Genomic DNA, 24,205 nt, shown 5'->3' with positions numbered 1-24,205 from the left:
AGGGATTCTAGGGCGTAATAACATCTTGGAACGCAAAGTTATCGATGTGTCGATGAAAGTTAAGCGAGCTTTATCGAATCACACGTTCGAGTCTTTGGGCGATTGCTAGGAATACGCGTAATGTTCTTTTCTGTGAGCTGAAAAGTTGAACGACTATAAAAGGCGTTTGTAGAGGATTTCAAAGCGGAAGAAGAAGCGATACAAATGTTTAGAATCAGAAATTATCTGTTTATATAGAGATCTATTTGATGCAAGGTCTAAAATCAATCAAATCGGATTGTACGGACGTATATTTGTAAAGCAACGAATATTTGGTTCTTTCAAATCTTAACTTCGCACGATCGTATAGAAGTTCGTCAACTTTAAACTCGGTTTTTCTTAGTCTGCAAACTAGCGGAGATAGAACGGCTAAAATAAACGAAAGATCCTTACCTTCCTCGCTTTTAGGTGCGTGCTTCCTCTACCGCTCGGTGGTGCGGACATTCTAGAGACTCTGGATCTCGACGACTCGGCAATATTCTGGTCACGCCTCCAAGAGGAAAACCGGCGATTGATTCGCGACGATTACGGCCAAACAAAGTCGGTGACACTCTTTCAATCGTAACGACCGAATGTCTTCGGCCACCTATCTGAGGAGCCGATGTTTGAGAGAGAGTGGACAGGAAAGTAGCTTCCCTCGGCGATGGTCCTGATCCTTCTCCGCCACGATCGCTCATTCGTCTCACCTGTCGACACAAACATCAAGATAGTTTCGATACGCGAGAACTGTCGTAGTGACGATCGAGCCTGGCGAAAGTCAAATTGACCAACTTCATCTTTGGACAATCTCATAATTTCGCAATTTCATCGTTCAAGTACACGATTGATTCTCACAAAACCTCTAGTTCCTTAGAGCTTGACGCCAAGCTCATCTTTTCACTTTTATCGCATATTGTCTCACCACTTGCGATACTTGTAATTACTTTTCTCTACTTTTCAATTTTGGAGTTGGTCAATGTGGTTTCCGAATGGCTCGATTGACTATGCGAGTCTTGGATAAAGATGACAATTAAACTATTCAGATTAGTCATGTTTATTATTTTCCTATCCTTATTTTTAATTTACACTATCCTTATTTTTTATAGACTTAAAACAAAAAACAAACAACAAAGAAATCTACAACATCAATCGGCTGATGAACTCCATAGTTAAGTTCGAGCCACCTCTTGTAAAAAAAGAAATAATACAATGCAAAAGGTGCCAAAGGTACGGCCACACGCAGAAATACTGCAATCATAACTTCCGGTGCGTAAAATGTGCAGGTAATGACCCCACTGACCAATGCACTAAATCCCCGGAAACCCCCGCCAAGTGTATCCACTGTCAAGGAGAGCATCCTGCGAACTACAAAGGATGCTCAGCCTACAAAACACTACATAATATAAAGTATCCAAAACTGAGACCCAAGGACATAACCATACAAGAACCTAAACACCAAAAACTCACCACACCAACAGTATCCTATGCGCAGACAACGCAAGGAAACGTAAACAACTCGAAAACACACAGTGTACACACAGAAAATAGAATTCCCACCCCACAAAACACAGACAACTTTACCAGACTCGAAAAACTTATCGAGAAGCAAACTGAGCAAATTAACAACTTGCTGTCACTACTCACACTCTTCATGGACAAATTCATATGCACAGAAGCAAAATAAAACCAATGCGAATAGCTCTGTGGAACGCCAACGGTCTAGCTCAGCACAAATTTGAACTAGAACTATTCTTAAAACAACAGCAAATCGATGTGATGCTCATATCCGAAACCCACTTCACCGACAAAAACTACGTCAAAGTACATGGCTACAACTTCTACCACACACAACACCCCAGCGGAAAGGCCCACGGCGGCACCGGAATCATAATCAAATCAAACATCAAGCACTACGAACTTCCACCATTCCAGAAAGACTACCTCCAAGCAACAAACGTAGCAATAGAAGACTGTCATGGTACAATCATCACTTCAGCTGTATACTGCCCTCCCAGACACTCCATCGCCAAAGAAGACTTCGACAACTTCCTGGACACCCTGGGCAATAGATTCATAGCCGGAGGAGACTACAACGCCAAACACACCCAATGGGGCAGCAGACTGGTTACAGTAAGAGGCAAAATCCTCCTCAACAGCATAATAACCAACAACCTCAACTACCTTACCACATACGAACCCACACACTGGCCCACCGACACAAACAAAATACCCGATCTCCTTGATTTCCTCATAACTATAAATATCTCGTCAAGAAACGTCCAAATCAATTCCTCGGCTGATCTCTCCTCCAACCATTCCCCCGTGATAGTAACAGTCATTTCAACAATCATCGAGAATACACCTAATGGCTCCATTCATAACCAACACACCAACTGGCAGCTCTTTAGAGAAGTCTTTACCCACACAACTTCAGCCTCAACCTCACTAAAAACCAATGAAGAAATCGAAGCAGTCACGGAATACCTAAACACGAGCATAATAAACGCTATCCGCTTCTCCACACCGGCAATAACGTCCATCAGCAATCACGAATACCCCCAGTACATATTAAAAAAAATAGCAGAAAAACGTAGACTAAGAAGGATATGGCAGACCCATAGAACACCGGAGGACAAACGCAAACTAAACAACGCAACTAGAAAACTATCCAAAACCATAAAAAACTACAATAATGACCGTTTTCACAAATATCTCGCCAGCCTGTCCCCCACAGCCGACTCTAACTACTCACTATGGAAAGCCTCCAGGAAACTCACGCGTCCCCCACAAATAATACCTCCAATCCGCCGTCCGCAGGGTGGATGGGCGCGTAGCCCTATAGAAAAAGCCAACCTATTTGCCAAACACTTGACTGAAGTATTTCAACCCCATTCCTCCATAGCTGCAGCGGACGTCACCGAATACCTGCACACTCCCTTCCAAATGTCCCCTCCTATTGAGCCCTTCACTTCTGCAGAGATTATACAAGCAATCAGTCGCCTAAACCCCAAGAAAGCAGCAGGTCACGACCTAATAGGAAATAAAGCAATCAAGGAACTTCCCATAAAAGGGATTGCACTCGTCGCATCAATCTTTAACGCTATCCTCCGCCTTCAACACTTTCCCAAGGCTTGGAAAATCTCACTAATCACCCTCATCCCTAAACCCGGTAAACCAATATATGAAACCACCTCCTATCGCCCAATCAGTCTTTTACCTACCTTGTCTAAACTATTCGAGAGAATGCTCACGAATCGTCTCCTCCCACTCCTAGAAGAATTGAAAACACTCCCAGACCACCAATTCGGCTTCCGAAAACAACACTCAACAGTAGAGCAAATCCACCGCATAACCCACATGATCAGCCAAACCCTTGAAAAGAAAAAATACTGTTCAGCGGTATTCCTAGACATCCAACAGGCATTCGACAAAGTATGGCATGAAGGGCTACTCTACAAGATCAAAAAGATCCTACCCCATCCATACTACTCCATCTTAAAATCCTACCTAACCAACAGACAATTCATAGTTAAATGCCTAGGCGCCTCTTCCGCAACATTCCCAATAGAATCCAGCATACACCAAGGTAGTGTCCTCGGACCCCTACTGTTCTCCATCTACACTGCCGACTTACCTATATCAAACGAGGTAACAATAGCAACATTTGCCGACGACACAGCACTATTAGCTACCCACGCAGACCCGGCAATTGCCTCATCCACTCTCCAGCGAAGTCTCGACTCCATGGAAAAGTGGTTCCAAAAATGGGGTTTTAAAATAAACGAAAAAAGATCCTCCCGTGTAACATTCACGCTCCGAAAACAAACCTGCCCCCAGGTCACCATTAACAACGCAATAATCCCAAGCAAGGACTCCGTAAGATACCTGGGCATGACCCTGGACAGGAGGCTAACTTGGAAAAAACATATCTCAGAAAAAACAAAGCAACTAAAGGAAAAACTAAGAAAATTCTATTGGCTCACGGGCCGACGCTCCAAACTAAACATACAGAACAAAATAACCCTCTACAAGGCCGTAATAAAACCTGTCTGGACCTACGGAATCCAACTATGGGGAACAGCAAGTAACTCCAACATTGAAATACTCCAACGCTTCCAATCGAAAACGCTAAGATCCCTATTAAATGCACCCTGGTATGTTACCAACGAAACAATCCACCGTGACCTCAAGATACCTACAGTCAAAGATAAAATACACAAGTCCAGAAGCAGATATAACACAAGAGTCAACAACCACCACATCCCATTAGTGACCCAACTACTGGACACGACGGACCAGATCCGCAGACTAAAAAGAAAATACCCTCTAGATTAAATCCTTAGTTTCTACTAGAACCAACAATATAAAACTATTATAATCCATGTCATTGTATCACGCCAAACTAAGTTACTGAAAATTCTCAACGAGAATTGATTGTAAATATTCTAATAAATAAAAAAAAACATCTTCTCAATTGCGCTACCAAATACCTACGGACAAAATTGTTCTTATAAATTTATGAATATTATGTGTTTACGTATTTGAATGAAAAGTGTTTTTCTTCACTTCACTTCAATGTAACGAGACGTGTCTATCATGATTACACCGGTAAAAATTGAGACTAATTTGGAAATATATATATGGAAGCTAGAAGATGCTTATTGCAGACGTACACATAGCAAAAAACTAATGTACAATGTAAAGAGTATTTTTAAACATATGATTGATTAGGGGTAAAAATGCTGCTACTAAAAATATTGTGACTTATTTATACAATACATAATTAACTGTCCAAATACCGATGGTAATCAATAAGCATCTTATAATTCCTATTTACATTTATTTCAAAAGTTTCTTTCGTTTCATAAGGAAATAATAGATGCACGACACTTTTTGTTTTATATTATTTTATCGATTTATGTATGATCTATTTTGTAGTAATAGAACAAAACGAAAGAAACTTTTGAGACAGCCTAATGCATCTTGAAATTCATGAAAAACTTCAACAAAATATTCATGGAAAGTTTCTGTAAGCGTCCGAGTACTTTCGTGAGCCGTTATATGTATAATAATTCGTTACAATGTTAGTGATAGCTTGGAAAGTGAACTATTTTTATTATACATCTTTTTACTTTCCATATTACGCTCATAGATACTCTAAAACGCCGCGATACTAACTCTTATCTATCATGTTTACGAATGCCTATAATTTGTGAAACCGCTTCTGATTTTACGGAAATTTTGCAGTTGCTTGATGAATGAAACAGATTTGTTAAGAGAATCACATGTTATAGATACCTGAACTGTGATTTATTTAATATATCTTTTCTGATTTGTTATCCTGCAACATTTCCATGTTTTACGAAGCTTTAAATTAAATTTCACAAGTTTATTTTCCTTAAGCTAAAGACGATGCTGGTGAAATATTTATTTCTGAAGTAAAAAGTAAAAATATAGCTTACATATTGCTTGTATTTAATCATGTATTACGATTAATCCTGTTGCGATACTCGTATATTTCAGTTAGGCTCTGGTTTTAGTAAACAAGAAAGATTTATAATATCTTAAGAGGATGTTTAGCATGAAATCATGCTAATAAGAAGTTTTTCATGTTTTTCTTCAGGCTTAAAATATTTTTTAATGTTGTGAAAAAATTGGGTTGAAAATGAATAAAAGGGTGCAGCAGGGTATTTAAACAAACTAATATCTCTTATATGAATAAGTCGAGTGATATGCTGTAAATTATTTTCACAAAAAGACACCCATTTTTATTATTGTTTTCTAAACAAAATTCAATATGATTTGTTATACCTGTAATAGGAAGTTTCTTTAACTAACATTTAGTTATCGATCCTATTTTTATTGAAGTTTAACAATACTGTTCAATGTTAATAATTATTAATTTACAAGTGAAGGGTAATTCCAACGAAGAGAGATATCATTTGCAAACAAATAGTTTCAGATAAAATCAGCATTGGTACTGTAAATTTAAGATATTATAAATCTAATATGTATTGTTTCGCAAAGCGGGATTCATGATGAAAAATTAAATATAAAAGTCCATGAAATTTTGCAAATTTAAGCATCTCAGTTGATACAGCTTTAATAAATGTGAACAAAAGTTTAGTCTATCTCTATATTTAAATAACGCATGATATTTAATTCTACAGTATAATTAAACAAAGATTCGAAGCTGAAAATTTCGAAATATAATTGAACAATATATCGTACAATAAATGTTATATGATGTTCTGTAAAGGAGAATTGCATTTTTACGAAGAGGATCAAAGATAAAAGAGATTTTTGTTGAACGATACGACCGTTTCGAAATTCCATTTTGATCTTGTGTATGTATAGTGTATCTCGTACAAAAGATATTACAACAAGCGTCCAGTCATAATGTGAAACATTAATCAAAATTTCTAATCTCGAGTGTTTCAAGCCCCAGAACTCATCTTAATAAATATAAGAAGGACAGATTAAATTCAATCTGATTTTTCTAATTTTCTCGTTAATAATTAAATATGAGCATCAATCAATCAATAGTTCATAATGCACGGTATAATGCGTGTATAACATTCATCTGATTTCAATTAACTTACGTTTAAGCAAAATAATTATTCGAACTAGTTTATCATTCACATTATTACACATTTTAATTGTATATATATCTAGTACAACATAGAAAGGATGTTTTAGGATTATGAGTATTCATTTAATTTTTAAGAAGAACAATAAGATTCAATACATGTACACAATAGTTAAAAATATGAAATCCAGTCGCTTTTGCATTAAGTACCATTTCCTCGTAAATGAACATACAAAAGATAAATGTCAATAACTATAAATGCCTGTTTAATGTTTCTTTTTTGTTACGATTATATATGTAAAATTAGTTCTTGTAATGAATACTGCTTATAGGAATAAGGATTATTTTTCACTTGAAATAAGTTTGCTTTGATATTTTAAATGACTGAATAAAATGCGGACAAAATATTTTAACCATACACGTAAAGATTCAAGTACGTTACATACAATAACTATAAGAATATATTTTTAAAAACGTAAGAATTTGTACTTTAGATAGCAATGCGTTTAAAAGTTATTTTATGAATTCACTTTATTAATTACTGTTGTTATTTTATGTTTTAGAGGTAGGATCGCGTTAGTTATTATTATGTTATATGGATAATAACTCCACACTTCTCGGAGCAGAAAAACCTTTATTGCACACACTTAGAAGGGTCACAAAAGAATGAATGAAACAAAAGGCAAGAGGTGGTCCTAAAACTATCGATCAGGTCTATCGACCGTGTCTAGGAACAACTTCTAGTTACTTCTTTTGTAACTAGCCGTCAGCATATAGATGGCGAGCGAGAACTCACGTTGTTATTTTCAACAATTACTGATTTAAAATCTCCAGCATTTTCAGTAAAATGTCCAGAAAGTAGAAGAAAAGTACAACAAAAGTAGAAAACAGTTAATTTTGTAATATAAATTTATAGTCTACCGAATTAATACTCATATTTCTAAAACAGGGTCTATACACTTTCAAAATTTCAATCAAATCATATGCATAGTATTTCTTTTATCTCATATTCTAATTTCACCACATTGAATTTTCTAAAGAAAGATGATCTATTTATTTTATATAACGCAAATCCTTTATTTTAGATATGCAAAGTCAAATATATTTTTGTCAATAAAGACACAAAAAATCTTAGATGTCTAAATGTCAGCTTTAAGAACAGTAGACTTGCCTGCCTTCAAACTTAAATGTCCTTTCCAGTAGTAAAACTTAAATAACATTAACAACGGCAGTAATATTTACACCTACAGATGGAGGATATTAGACTTCGATTAAAATACAAGTAGCTCAATAAATATGTGTCTAAGTACGATGGTTAAAGAATAACGATTCGTCATTCTTTATTCCAGCGCTTAATGCTATCCTTCTTTCAACAAATACAATCCTAGAACAATGCCGCTGAAGAGAAATGTTATACGTGAATTTATTTGCCTTTGCGGGACGAAGGTTTATTAAATTATTAAATGAAAATATTAAATGAAAATGAATATGTATAATTATGTGTATAAAAATTGATATATGTATGTATGTATAAAATATATATATGTATGTATATATATATATATATATATATATATATATATATATATATATATATATATATATATGTCGGGTTGGCGTTAAGATTAGAGTTAGGTTTAAGGGTGTGAAACGAATCCCTATTGGCGCTAGACGTGATCGTTATGCAATAGAGGAGATATTTACTAGTGCAAATATGACTATGATGGAATTGGACAAGTAATCGCGATAATTAGATACTCGAGAAGCAAATGACAATGATCCTAGGCTCAATAACGAATCCGCGGTCAACGGGATGACGAACTTTACCCTTCGTTAGCGTCTAAGTTACACTATGTTAGAGCAAGGGGCAATTATTACGTATACGAAAGACAGGTCGATTGCCGATGAGATCGCACTAGAGAGAGTGGCTCTCCGTCGCGGTGACGCTGTCGAAGAAATCTATGATGGGTGTGCCTAAGGGCACGATCATGAGAGTGCCAAGAGATCATCGGATTCGCGGAGAAAAGTCTTCGTTCGAAGGGTGAGGGAAATTGAAGTTGCTGTTAATTGGTCAATTTCCATGTTGGTGGTTAGAGAAAGATATTAGCTGTCCTTGGGAAAAGTTGCTAGCGGGAAGCGTCGTTCGTGGAAGGATAGATTTCTCTTATCTTCCCGTAGTGGGGGCACAGGCTATTTGTCTACTTGAAAGACTTTGTATAATTGAAACTTAATATTCGTAGCCGGTCCTCGCCCAGCTAAACATATACTGTGAAGATGCGTTGGCATCTGGCAATCACCTTACCCGAAGGACAAAGTCTGCGTGTGGCGAGCCACGGGGCAGAAACCATTGAAACGTTTACCGTCGTGCCCTGTCCCAAGTATTTCTTTTAAGAAGAGCTATAGAATTACTTCATGCCTTTGTTAGACAAAACGTTCATCCCTTTGACCGCGGCTACGTTCGGCGACTGATTGTCGCCTCGAGCCCGAGCTCACTATCATAAATCTCAAATAAATACAGTCGGATCGAATGACAACAGTTTCTTAATACGGCTATGGTGAAATCTAAATTTCAATACTAGGGGTCTTCCCAAAGTTCCAAAGGGAAGGTTCCGGTGTTCTTTCATCTCCGACATATATATATTATTATAATGACTTATTTTAATAATGACTTAATTTGTATAGTAAAAACAGCTAAAATCTCATGTAAGATTGTTGGGATGTTACGTGATATTTCTGTTGCATCATTGATTATCGTTATACTTTGAAAAATAATTAAGGAAGCGAACAATGCGTGGACGATTATGGCAGTTTTATTAATAAACGAACGTTTAATAGAGAATATGGATTTACTGGATAAATAAATGTTTCATTAAATGTAACTGTTACGTGCAGAATAATATGTTGTTACATGTATGAACTAAAGTTGATGTAATACTCATATTATATTTATGGTTTCAAAGAATTAATAAAATCTGCTGAGATTCAAACGTATGCTCTCCCTTTTATTCTATGAGAATTAAACATTTGGAAGATTTTATGAAAATGCACTAAACAATCAGAAGCATCTGTTTCTCCTTTTCTTTTTCTTTTTTTTTTTTTTTTTTTTTTTTTTTTAACATGTTGATTGCCACGCGATTTTTATACTTATTTTGACTTGGATAGATAGATTAAAGCGTACCATACCAAGACATTTTATTCTTGCAAAATATTCTAGTCTATTTGCGTACCTAAACACCTAAACACTCAACGTGTTGAAGAATTTCTGTGCAAAGCAATTCCATCGCTTTGTCACGCTTAACGGCTCAATCATCGAAACATGTATCATAACGCACGAATTATGATAAAAAAGAAACTGTCTTTCGAATAAAAGCAATCCGTTTGCCAGGTGCGCTTAAGGATGTACAGGACGTCGACGGAGCAAGTGTACGAAATACAGCCGCTGGAGGGTAACAGTTCCGCTCAACGTTACACTCAACAGCCGAAACAACGATTCTCTGAAATGCCTACTCCGTCGGTTTCGCCGACGTCTTCTCTCCGAAAGCGCGTCTCGGAACTGCCAAGAGCCGCGAGTGCATCCGTTTCCGGTGCTGCGGGCATTGTCTGCTCTAATACGGATCTGATATCGATCCTAAGCTCGTTAGCGTCTTCCGCGACGGAAATCAACCGATGCGGCGAGGAAGCGCCGAGTTCCCGGGACGATAGCAAATCAAACTGGCCCGGAAAAACGACTGAACAGAAAGGAAGTCGATCGAAGAGCTTCCGTTCCAACAGCTTCGACGTGTCGACATTGCACGGAGCTAAAAGTAAGCTTAGCGGATCCTCGAAAGCCGCTATTTCGACCTTTATGGCTCCGTCGAATTGGTTCACGAAGAGACACCAACCGATGTCGAAAAAGCCGGAAGATTTGGTAACGGCCAGTTTAAGTCTCAAGTTCGATAAATCGAAGGTAGTGAAGGCGGTGAAGGAAACGTTGGGTAAAAAGTCCCCTAATAGCGAGGTCAAACACAAAGTCGTATTGGACAACACTAGTGGAACCAAAGTGGACGCTCAGCTAAGTTGTATTTCTCGTTACGATATCGTTTCTTGTTTAAGAGCCATCGTAGGTGAAAGGAGGAATGCAAGAACGCACATAATACGCAAAAATCTATGGCAGATTCAAAGTACAGTACTCGTTGTGATATTCGGTAAAGATAATAAGTTCTTCTATGGAGATTTCATTTTTCAAATTATTTTCGTACAAGTACGTATTTGCATAAATAAATAACACACGGTCTCTGCGTAAATACCCAGGCCAGTTATAAATATTTCAGTTTGCCAACGATATCTCAACATGTGGGACACTCACATGCGTGCTACTTCGTGAGCGATGATAAAGGCGCTGGTCAAGCCTTCGTCTCGATTTAACGCGCACGATCTCGAAGGACCTCCTATATCTAATCGCGTCAACCATACAGCAACATCGTGATTTACGTCCTTCGAGGACAGCATCTTTCTGTTCCATTTGTTCACGTTCTCGAGAGATCGTCTGGCATCGCCACGGCGGACCTACGACAATTTATTAATATTTTCTTAATAAAAGCTAGCAAATATTACGAATATATTATATTTATTATTACATCATGCATTATATACTATATATAAATATTCGTCAATGATAATAAATATATGTGCAAGTAATCGTGTTGTTGATTGTAATCAAATGTAACTTGTAACGCTATTAGTATTTTAATCTTCCTGAAAAATGTTGAAATGTTGATTCAACAGCAGAGAAGAATAGCAGAAAAAGAAAAGTAAAAGGAATCGCAAGTGTCGTATATCAATGATATTATCATAGGTCTATAACATTAAATTAAGATTCTTAAGAGATGAAAAAGGTTTAATAGTCGATTACACAGATATTTCGGATACACGATAAATGCGAGGTTTGCCAATGATCCGTGAAAATTGTTTGTTTGGAAATTTGTTTCCAAGGGATCGTTCACGGTTGTCCAATTTAACAAAATGGAACTCGTTGCATTTTATCGATCTAGAACGTCATGCGCAGATATTTTGACCTATATAATTTATATACCATACACTGTACAGATAAGTAGAAAATAAAATAATTGACACTCGCATATGCGTATCTCAGATAGTTACTACTTTAGTTAAATGATTTAATTTAATGGAAATCGCTTACCATAACGTCTCGTTTTTCCGCGTATAAAATCATTCGTACGATCACTAGAATCATGTTGGATTCGAGCGATGGGTCCATGTAAATTGCACTGACCTAGGATTAAAATACGTACGAAAATGTAACAGGCGTTAAAACAGTATTACAGCCTTACAAATAAATTATTATTCAAAACTCTCGTAAATACATCGTATCTTATATAATTTTCCTAAAAAATTAATTTTATTCGTTATATTTATCTTAGGAAATGTACGTTATTAATCTCAACAGCATTGGAAAACCAATTACCGAATGGCTGAAATTAATCGATTACAAAATTCCATTCCGGATAAATTATTCGCTGAACTTTTTAAAAGATACGTGTAAGCTTTGAACAGTGTAAACAGAAAATACAGAGCTTCCATCCGAATATACGATCGAGATGTTTGAAAGCAAGTAGCGTACGTTGAAAATACAGAGATACGCATAACTCTGCCCTATGTTTCCCGGTTGCTTGCGTACATATGTAGTTGGAGGTATTCTATATCTAAGTATAATAACAGAATTTCGTTTGGTATTACTTACGATGTTTAAAAGAGCCAACATATATTGCTGTACTCGAATTCCATGAAAATCTACCACGGAGTAATCAGCAGCTATTCCAAGCTCTAGCCATCGTGGCGGCGAATCCTTAGCAGCTGGTCTTTTCTCTATGAAATGACTTATCTTAGAAATCGACTTATCTTCCACGAAATTAGAAAGCCTACTCGACTCGACTTGATAGCTTAAACGCATGATTATTAAAAGCATAAATTAATATCTACGAGCAAGTATTCGTGGAATAATTATTATGATATAAATAATTATTTCAAAAGTATAATTTCAAAAATATCAATTCGGTATCACCGTGAATTTCATCCTGCAAATTTCTTTAAAATTCTTGACAAATTTTGGTAAACGTATTCCTCCAGCAAATTTTTCTATTTTTCTATTTTTTTACATTAAATTAGGCAAGATAGATAAAGATTCGTGCAATGGACAATATACATATGTGTAATAGACAGGGAATAATAAAATAAATTAAAAACAGCGAAATATAGATGAACGTGTAGAAGATCAAGCGAGAGTGGAACGCAATAGGGAGAATACTTGTAAACCGAGTTTCTTTTAAGGCTGAAGATAAGCTATTCTTATATTACATGCTGTTATTATTACTTTTGTACACGATAGATTGGAATATCAGTACAATTTCTTTCTTTCAGTAATATTCGATGATTCGTTAATTTATTAACCGCTATATTGTACGTGGTAAGTAGAAAAGCAACGATTGTACAAGAATGGCATTTGGAAAAATATTTGACTTACTTGATAATCTGTTCCTTTGCCATTTAGGACCAGAGAAGTATCCAATTTCCTCGGGATTTGTTATTTTATATAGGTTGGGGTTGATAATCAATCTCGGATCCACTCGGATTGGTTATCACACCTTTTATTTTATCTCTTATACAAAACACCAAATCACACAGCAAACGTCTAAACTCTCCCAATGCGTCTTAGCAATTAAGGCGTGGTCGACTCCTATGGCAAAAGAGCGTCGTTAGGAGTCGTACCAACATAACCCTAGTAACCTTTTAGTAACTAGCGGTCATACCAACTGAGCATTTCTCAACAGGATTTACGTCGATCGATAATTCTTCCACTATTGTATCGTTGTATTCTGTGGAGACATCGTCTTTTTCATCGTACAGAATCAATTTCTCAGCTTCTGGATATTCCACGTCGAAGACGTCACCGGAAAGATTATAAAATCCCTGAACATCGTGGCTTAAGGAATCGCGTTTGCTTCGTTTCGACTTTTTCTTAATTTCTTCAACTTCAAATTTATTCGATTTCCCTGTAACCGAATTTTCAACGTTTTACCACGTTTGCCTGTCTTATCTTCGCTATTCTCGTTACGGATAAAATGAAAAAATAGTTGCAAAATTTCTGAAATTGTAAATACGACCAGACTGGAACGTATCAACGACATATACGGTGTCACAAAATTGTGACAAGTCAATATTCCAGTTGTTAGTTTGTTGAATTTACGCCACCGCTGATTAAACGTATCACGCTTTAATAGAAAATTCAATTTCCCAGCGGGGAAAATGGAATTTTGCGCTAATTAAAGTATTGCGCTTTTGTACAAAATTCCATTGTTTTCTGTTGCCCGTGAAAATGCAATTTTACGACGGACATTTCAGACAAATTTCCATCAGACGGCTTTCCATCCGTAAAAAAGAATGCTATCTATAAAAGTATGATACAGTGCACTTACTTGATTGCAATGATATCTCAACGATTATTAACAGATACCAAGATGTCTCGACAGTTGCAAAAATCTTTTATAAATAAATTACACGTGGCTCGCGAATCTGTTTCAACGTTGCTGGAAACTTTTTGCGTATATGATATACGAAGCATTTCGAAATGATCATTGCAGCACTGTAGCGAGACACGCCTAACTTGATCGTATCGATGAAATTTCAAACGGATTTGGAAGTGTGCGTAGAAGTTATATTTATCAGGGACACGTACTTTCCAAAAATCATCAAACTATTCGAACAGTCAATTATTATTTAGTATGTTAATAAGCCACGATGTAATACTCTTAAAGAGTTAGAAAGAATAAATTTTCGGAAAATGGAACAATTTGACTTTCAAATGGCTCGTACGTGATGTAATCATCTGTTTGATGAACTTTTAATTGCTATCGTAGATAGGATCGTAAAATACTACGAACGTTACAGACATTGTCGTGATTTTCCTATAAAGTAACACACGACGCGTAGTCCGTTTGATGTTCGATTTGCTTGGCTCTTGTAATCCAATTTCAATAAAATTGTACAAAATGCACGTGATATGAAAGAAAATATAAAATATACAAAATACTCTTTACTTCTCTTTTTTTTTTCTTTTCAATCATATCCTCAAAAATATGAATTTGCATCAAAATCTACAGTCTAATTAGAATATTAGAAAGAATATTCAGACAGACGATGTATATAAAGGAGATACAAATTACGACGATGAGAGAACTCGCAAGATATTTGTATCTGTGAAATTGCAACTGTTGCGTCGATAAATATCTACGCCGATTAAATTTTTGATACACTTCGGATTCTCATCAGAAAACCAGTAATAACATATTTCTATTTCGTAATATATTTCTGATATACAGAGGATGCTCTCAAAAATATATACACCCACTTTAATTAAATGGTATCGTGAAATTGCTGCATCGTATTATTACAATTTTTATACAAATCTTCCTTTCCTTCAATTTTGTGTACATTTCGGATGTATTCCTTTCTTTTAATCCTATTAATGGATCGATAGATTTAATTTTATAAAATTGATTTTTTGAATATTTATACATTCCATATCTTTTTAAGCACCACGTCACATGATTCTTTCGGTAGAAATAACTGCGTAAAATTACATTTTCTCTGTACCTGGGAGCTTTTGCGCGGTGAATTTTATACGATCGAAGCCCCTTTTTCGAGTGGCGTGGGTGCTTCGGCATGGGAAAGTGCCTCTCCATTATCGTTTTAGCTGGCTGTTTCCATTTGTATAAAATCGTCGTTATTATCGTCTTTATCACAACGAAACCATCCCATTACATCAGTGTATTTAAGGTTTCCCCATAGTTACCCCATCATTCGAGCAATCCACGTGCTTTACATAATTCTCAATATCACGTTTCCATTTTCTAACATCTGTGACTGTAGCTTTTCCAACGTCACGTACTCTTGATGAATTCTATCGCCGATTCTTACACCACCTCCCACGTTTTTAATTAAATTGTATTTTCTTTCTGTACGACTGGAACGTTGTTAGTTTCATACCAAATTCTTATTTATCGGAATTCTATTCCATTCTATTCGAACAGAGAAAAGAATGTGTAGATTTTTTAAAAAGAAACTGTTTTTTCGAGCTATCGCGGGGAGACGCGGTCGTTAGAATACGCGTCAACGGGAGTCGTAAATTCCCGTTACGATTAGAATGATCGACACCACGAATAGTTCGATCTCCGTATTTCGATTAAGATAATAGGGGTGATTCAGGTATGATAACGCTGTGGCTCACAGAGTTAAAATATATATTTCCAACACTTAGTATACACGATTGAATAGATATAAACACTTAATAACTTATCACGCTGCAATAATATAGATATGAAAGTAACACGGTATGAGACTTAATGTTAGAAGTTAGATCTTTGACTGTGGTAGGAAATTCTGAGAGATATAGAAACGGCGAGAGTTATAGGGAATGCAGGAACTCTAGTCACCGTGAGAGACGATGGAAAACTCTGAAGCTTATTCTAATGTAAATACGGAGGAAAGCTTGGTATGGGTGTGCCCTTTGATCGAAGAACGCGGATTCGTTGCTTACATTTTTAGTTAATAAAGTGAGGGCAACAATCCGCGATGTCGATTGGTTGGGACCAATGTTAGGAAGGAAGAGAGGAGGAAGAAACCTCCTACCAACTTGGGTCCTAGGCGACATTGTTTACAGGGAAACTCAGATTTTTCGTTAGGTATATCTCCGCTTTCTTCGTAATTCTGAAGAGCACATAATAAACCCAAGGACCTTTCTAAAAACCGGCCGAAAACTCTTCTGGAATTAGAAAGTCTTTTCTGGCAAACAGATGTGCTTAGACCATGTGTGCGAACAATGCAGCTAGAATTGCAACTTTATAGTGGGTCCTTGGGCCTCTGGAGTGTTAGAAGGACGGCAGATAGACCGTTGGTTGGCAAGCCGCGCGGGATGGCGTGCAGATGTGTTGCGCGAAAGAACAGAAACTTATCCGTCACTGAGAAATGTTAGGTTCGACTGATAAAACGTACAGACACCAGAGTATTCGTGGGAGCAGTCGAACATCAACGATTCTACGATCTCGGCATATTCCACCTCAAACGCGATTCCGTAAAATTCAAACTAATCGTCCAGCGAGCTGTTCCATGTTTTCCAAACTGAACAGATCGTGAGCATCGGCCAGCGATATGGGAAATGAAGATAATTTCCAATTGTTCGTAACATCTGACGATCATTCGACTTAAAACATAGTTCTCGCGGTCGCGGCAAACAAGTTACGCAGGCAATTTGTCAGCTGTCGAACGAGAGAGCTGGCTGGTTGTACTGCGTTGAAGCAGAGCGATTCGAAGAACGGCAGAGACGCGAAAGGGAAGCGTTCACCGAGAATACGTCCGTTTCGTCTTTCTCATTAGACGGTGGAAATTTTTTTTTTTTTTTTTTTTTTATTTATTAGAATATTTACAATCAATTCTCGTTGAGAATTTTCAGTAACTTAGTTTGGCGTGATACAATGACATGGATTATAATAGTTTTATATTGTTGATTCTAGTAGGACTAATGGTTTAATCTAGTGGGTATTTTCTTTTTAGTCTGCGGATCCGGTCCGTCGTGTCCAGTAGTTGGGAGACTAGTGGGTTGTGGTGGTTGTTGACTCTTGTGCTATATCTGCTTCTGAACTTGTGTATTTCATCTTTGACTGTAGGTATCTTGAGGTCTCGGTGGATTGTTTCGTTGGTAACATACCAGGGTGCATTTAATAGGGATCTTAGCGTTTTCGATTGGAAGCGTTGGAGTATTTCAATGTTGGAGTTACTTGCTGTTCCCCATAGTTGGATTCCGTAGGTCCAGACAGGTTTTATTACGGCTTTGTAGAGGGTTATTTTGTTCTGTATGTTTAGTTTGGAGCGTCGGCCCGTGAGCCAATAGAATTTTCTTAGTTTTTCCTTTAGTTGCTTTGTTTTTTCCGAGATATGTTTTTTCCAAGTTAGCCTCCTGTCCAGGGTCATGCCCAGGTATCTTACGGAGTCCTTGCTTGGGATTATTGTGTTGTTAATGGTGACCTGGGGGCAGGTTTGTTTTCGGAGCGTGAAGGTTACATGGGAGGATTTTTTTTCGTTTATTTTGAAACCCCATTTTTGGAACCACTTTTCCATGGAGTCGAGACTTCGCTGGAGAGTGGATGAGGCAATTGCCGGGTCTGCGTGGGTAGCTAATAGTGCTGTGTCGTCGGCAAATGTTGCTATTGTTACCTCGTTTGATATGGGTAAGTCGGCAGTGTAGATGGAGAATAGTAGGGGTCCGAGGACACTACCTTGCGGTATGCCGGATTCTATTGGGAATGTTGCGGAAGTGGCGCCTAGACATTTAACTATGAATTGTCTGTTGGTAAGGTAGGATTTTAAGATGGAGTAGTATGGGTGGGGTAGGATTTTTTTAAGCTTGTAGAGTAGCCCTTCATGCCATACTTTATCGAATGCCTGTTGGATGTCTAGGAATACGGCTGAGCAGTATTTTTTCTTTTCAAGGGTTTGGCTGATCATGTGGGTTATGCGGTGGATTTGCTCTACTGTTGAGTGTTGTTTTCGGAAGCCGAATTGGTGATCTGGGAGAGTTTTCAATTCTTCTAGGAGTGGAAGGAGACGATTCGTGAGCATCCTCTCGAATAGTTTAGACAGGGTAGGTAAAAGACTGATTGGGCGATAGGAGCTGGCTTCATATATTGGTTTACCGGGTTTGGGGATGAGGGTGATTAGTGAGATTTTCCACGCCTTAGGAAAGTGTTCTAGGCGGAGGATGGCGTTGAAGATTGATGCGATGAGTGCGATCCCTTTTATGGGGAGTTCCTTGATTGCTTTATTTCCTATTAGGTCGTGACCTGCTGCTTTCTTGGGGTTTAGGCGACTGATTGCTTCTATGATCTCTGCAGAAGTGAAGGGTTGAATAGGAGGGGACATTTGGAAGGGAGTGTGCAGGTATTCGGTGACGTCCGCTGCAGCTATGGAGGAATGGGGTTGGAATACTTCAGTCAGGTGTTCAGCAAATATGTTGGCTTTTTCTATAGGGCTACGCGCCCATCCACCCTGCGGGCGGCGGATTGGAGGTATTATTTGTGGGGGGCGCGTGAGTTTCCTGGAGGCTTTCCATAGTGAGTAGTTTGAGTCGGCTGTGGGGGACAGGCTGGCGAGATATTTGTGAAAACGGTCGTTATTGTAGTTCTTTATGGTTTTGGATAGTTTTCTAGTTGCGTTGTTTAGTTTGCGTTTGTCCTCCGGTGTTCTATGGGTCTGCCATATCCTTCTTAGTCTACGTTTTTCTGCTATTTTTTTTAATATGTACTGGGGGTATTCGTGATTGCTGATGGACGTTTTTGCCGGTGTGGAGACGCGGATAGCGTTTATTATGCTCGCATTTAGGTATTCCGTGGCTGCTTCGATTTCGTCATTGGTTTTTAGTGAGGTTGAGGCTGAAGTTGTGCGGGTAAAGACTTCTCTAAAGAGCTGCCAGTTGGTGTGTTGGTTATGAATGGAGCCATTAGGTGTATTCTCGATGATGGTTGAACTGACTGTTACTATCACGGGGGAATGATCAGAGGAGAGATCGGCCGAGGAATTGATTTGGACGTGTCTTGGCGAGATATTTTTGGTTATGAAGAAATCAAGGAGATCGGGTATTTTGTTTGTGTCGGTGGGCCAGTGTGTGGGTTCGTATGTGGTAAGGTAGTTGAGGTTGTTGGTTATTATGCTGTTGAGGAGGTTTTTGCCTCTTACTGTAACCAGTCTGCTACCCCATTGGGTGTGTTTAGCATTGTAGTCTCCTCCGGCTATGAATCTATTGCCCAGGGTGTCCAGGAAGTAGTCGAAGTCTTCTTTGGCGATGGAATGTCTGGGAGGGCAGTATACAGCTGAAGTGGTGATTGTACCATGACAGTCTTCTATTGCTACGTTTGTTGCTTGGAGGTAGTCTTTCTGGAATGGTGGAAGTTCGTAGTGCTTAATGTTTGATTTGATTATTATTCCGGTGCCGCCGTGGGCCTTTCCGCTGGGGTGTTGGGTATGGTAGAACTTGTATCCGTTTATGTTCAGGTAGTTTTTGTCGGTGAAGTGGGTTTCAGATATGAGCATTATGTCGATTAGCTGGTGTTTTAGGAAGAGTTCTAGCTCAAGTTTGCGTTGCGCTAGACCATTGGCGTTCCACAGAGCTATGCGTCTTGGTTTTATTTTGTGTCTGGGCGTATTAATTTTTCCATTATGATTGTTAATAGCGATAGCAAATTGTTTATTTGCTCTGATTGTTTCTCTATTAGCTTTTCAAGTCTAGAGACGTTGTCTGTGTTAGGTGAGGTGGGGGCACTATTTTGGGGAGGATCCCTGTGGCTATTTGGTGTATTTTGAGTGCCTTGTACCGCTTGGGCATAGGAGTTTGAGGGAGTGGTGAGTTTGATAGGGCTGGGTGTTTGATTGGTTGGGGGGATTGGGATAACGGTGGATTTCGGCGAGCTGGGTGTTTGGTAATTTTCCTCTTTTGTTCTAAGTTTGGGGTATTTGCTTGAGTACAGAGTTTTGTAGGCTGAGCAGCCTTTGTAGTTGGCAGGATGATCACCTTGACAGTGGATGCACTTCGCTGGGGTTTCCGGTGATTTCCTGCACTGGTCGGTGGGGTGTGTACCTGCACATTTGACGCAGCGGAAGATGTGGTTGCAGTATTTCTGTGTGTGCCCATATCTTTGGCACCTTTTGCATTGGACTATCTCCTTTTTGGTTTGCGGTGGTTCGAATTTAACGATGGCGTTCATTATGCGACTGATATTGTAGATTTCCTTGTTGTTTGGTTTCTGTTTTAAATCAATGAAAAATAGGGATAGCGGGTCTTTTGTGACTCTATGCCTTATGTTGCTGACATTGGTGACTTCGTGGCCGAGTTTCGATAGTTCTATTTTTAGTTCGTCGATGTCTGCGGAGTGGTGGATGTTTCGTAGCACCACCCGAAAAGGTCTTTCTTCTTTGAGTTGGTAGGTGTGGAAGTTGGCGTTCAGGGCCCTGAGTGTCTTGGTGAGCTTCCTGTAAGCTTCTGGATTCGTAGGCAGGATTTTTACCTGATTGTTGGTTATCTTCAGGTTATAGTCCTCCTTGGAGATATCTCTCTCTAAGGACTTGGTCATTGTCTGGATGTCGATGACATCGTTAATAAATATTGGTGGGGGAGGGGGGCGTCTCTGTGCGTGGTGGTTAAGTGGTGAGCCTGCGGTTTCCATGGCATCGTTGGTGGATTCCAAAATTGCGAACCTGTTGTGGGTGTTAATTTGCGTTGGTGGATGTTCGTTCGAGTTTGTGTCTGCTGGTTCGGTTTTGCGTTTTTTCGCCTTATTGGCGTCGTTGGCACGGGGGGATCTGCAGAATTTCTGCCACGGGGGGAGTAGCGCGGGGTAGTGATGGGTTTGGACAGGCGAGCCTGGTCGTGATTGTTGGGCCATCATCGAGCTAGCTATTTCAATATGAATAACTAGTCGTGAGGCTATGCGGCAGGGATCGGGTTGGGGTTAGGTGCGTAGGCTTTTCTTCTCTCTGGCGGATAGGAAACACTCGGGAAGATAGGAGCACGTTGTGTTCACTTTCGACGGTTGGGCGACACGTGTTGTTTTCGAACTTCACTGGGCACTAGAGGCACGTCTGCACGCTTCGGCACTCGACAGCGAACTATCAGACGGTGGAAATGAATTGGCGATTTCACCATGAATACTACAAAGGAAGTTAACGCTGTAACTGGCGCGAGTTTCGCGTGAAACGTAGCCTTTGACGAGGTGAAAGCCGGTTTGTTTGCGCGTCTCGCCGAACAAATCCGATAACTAAAATTGTCTGACGAAATTCTTTTACACGAGCCGTGTTCTCGGTAACGCTAGCGGCTATTTAATCAAAATTGTCGGCCGCGTTTCTCGTTGGCCGTTCGATCAACCAACGTGTAATTAAAATGATAATCTTAATAGATCCTCATGGACATAGATAGCGAGGCTGGCAGTTGGCGAAGCGAGCTAAGCAAATAGCGAATTATATCGCGTGTTATAACTGGATCGTGGAAGTTTGCGCATATTTTTACACTGATAAATTAACCCTGCTGCTGATCCTCTAATATTTCTCGTTCGATCTCATCTATTACAAATAACAGATACGTAAGACAACATAGGAAAATATATAAGTAAATAGTATCGCGAATAATTACGAATAATTGCATTCATTTTCGTTAAAGGTAAATTATATTGTATTTACGTGCCAAGGATAGAACTGAAATTGCCGCTGATATTGATTTATTCTTGTTAAATTTCAATGTCAGAATAAAAAAGTTTAGCAGTTAGCGGTTGCGACCTCTTTGAAAAGCGTGTACCTAAAAGTGTGTCGCGAACAGTAAGCGATGGCGAGTATACTCGTCGAACACGGAGTACGGGTGGCTGTTATAATATAGAATTAAGTTGTTACGAAACGACTGTTTTATTTTTCAATTTAGTACTGACGGGGCTCGTCGTAACGTAAAATACTGCCATCTCTTCGTGACGAGTATACTCGTGGAAAACAGCCAATTGGTTAAACCAGGACCAGATCACGATACCGTTTAAAGATGAAATTTGTAGAATGGTTAGAGTTAGAGAATATCGGAACTTTGTATTATTATAACGTTTACCATCGCTGCGCTCTCGATATTAACCCTTAACTGCTGCTCTGGGACTCCCAGACGATATAAACATCCGCGTAACTTCGCTCTCGAGCAACGCGTGATGTCAAGTGTCTTGGTAATTTTCAATTAAGTCGCCCCTTATGACTATAACTTATAACTTCTGATCTTTGTTCCGTATAGGAGTAATTGAGAACGTACAACTTTCCTTTCGCTTTGTTTCGTCTTGTCCATTATGGATGAAAATGCGATTATAGTTACGAAACGAATCATTCTTCGTTGATCGCGATACAATGGAAATGTTTACAGCGAACGTTCCCGAGTGCTTCGAATAAAGAAAGAACGATGCAATACGATACTCTTTGACTTATAAATAACTTTCCTTTGAGACCAATCGGTGGATCAATTTTCTGGCTCCGCAGACGCAATGTTACACGTAATCCTAGGAATCGTGAAGTTTTCAGTCTTTTCTAATATTATTTTTCAACTTGAAATTCAATCTATTGGACGTAGGAATATTTTTACTGTAAACTATTAGAAAAATGTCCATCGTATAATCGACGAGCATCGCGAGAGTAATATCCAGGCTTTAAATTCTAAAGGCTCGTTACCGTACAACTGTAGTAGGCAACGTCGTTGCTCTAAACACGTACGTAATTTTGTTCACATTGTATAACCGATAACTATTTTCTTTTTATTATTTCTTTTTATTCGAATGTCCTTCAGCTTTCGCTTTACCACCGTACATCATCCCTACGTCATGCACCGATACTATTTTTCTTTTACACTGTGACACTTACTTGTCTGCTTGACCATGCGATCCTGATCATCATGCAAATGGTCCAAGACTGTTGTCGTAATACTCTACGGAATAACTAAAATTGTTGTATCGTTCTAACACGTTATAGATTTTATTAAAGAGGAACGTTTACTCGATAGAAGACTCAGATTCATGAAATAAGACACCGGTTTTCCCTGACGCCACTTTACGATATAAATAATTAAACTTTTTCTCCCTCGTATATGGAAAGCTTAAAATACTTTTCCTGTATTATCTATGCCAAATCTCCTGTCAATTTCGTTACTAAAATAAATGTTACAGTTATCAGCAATAATCGCTTGCACTCGACTATACGTTTCTTTAATTAAAAATTTATCAAAGCGAAGTCTTCGATTCTTTAAATTCTGCAAAATTTGATAAAAACGCGCAATGACTCGAAACTTCCGACGAGTAATGTACGCGAAAGACTCTGTATACTCGTTAGGTCGTTCCTCAAACGAGAAACAGATCGAACTGTTCGCGTTCGAGTCAAACGTAAAGGGAAAAGGTTAAATTTCCTAACTTTCCGTCGATAGGATCTTCATCGACGTTTATGACAGTTGACTTCTCTTAATTAGCGAAGCTTCAAGCTTTCGATATTTCCAAGTTTCAATAATTCTCATTCTCCGTTCGCCTTTCAATGACCGTTATTAGCGTGAGCGTGTGTCAATAATCAAAGCGAACGATGCTCTTTTGAACCTTCCTTTCCTCTTCCATTCGTCTTCCTTTTCAGAACGGAATAATGGCTAGATCTACTTTACTCGTTGCGCTGATTTAACGAGTGCGTGTTTATTCTCTCTTTATTCTTCGTCTGCTTCTGCCCTCGCGTCTGTTGAACATCGATTCGATTGCTGAACTCGACTGTGTGATTCTCCTATCAGGAACGACATTTGCGTCGGAATATACATGTTACGGTCGTTCTTTAAAATTCTTCTAAATTAAAAGTTCCTTAAAACTCTCCTAGCTGCAAAGTTCTTCTCCTGAAAGAGTCGCGGTAAACGTGGATATCTGACGTTACGCGTTCGTTAACGAGCATCTCTTATGTCAAATATTACAAAGCAACGATTTACCCAAAATATAGAAATATCTTCCGAAATAGCGG

The 24,205-nt window shown here is 38.6% G+C and overlaps 1 protein-coding gene and 1 long non-coding RNA gene across 2 annotated transcripts in view; one reads left to right on the top strand and one right to left on the bottom strand.

Moving 5' to 3' along the window:
• The window catches only part of LOC126926837 (uncharacterized), a 55,216-nt gene extending 45,618 nt beyond the window's left edge, over positions 1–9,598 (top strand). The window contains exon 2 of the long non-coding RNA XR_007714918.1: positions 8,501–9,598. This is a non-coding gene — a long non-coding RNA (uncharacterized LOC126926837). The remainder of the gene's footprint in view (positions 1–8,500) is intronic.
• Positions 1–24,205, bottom strand: part of LOC126926793 (uncharacterized) — a 224,593-nt gene that overhangs the window by 30,267 nt on the left and 170,121 nt on the right. The window lies entirely within an intron of this gene.

Source organism: Bombus affinis, unplaced genomic scaffold (assembly GCF_024516045.1).
Source record: "Bombus affinis isolate iyBomAffi1 unplaced genomic scaffold, iyBomAffi1.2 ctg00000059.1, whole genome shotgun sequence".
Classification (NCBI taxonomy): Eukaryota; Metazoa; Arthropoda; class Insecta; order Hymenoptera; family Apidae; genus Bombus; species Bombus affinis.
This window is presented reverse-complemented; position numbering and strand designations above follow the sequence as displayed.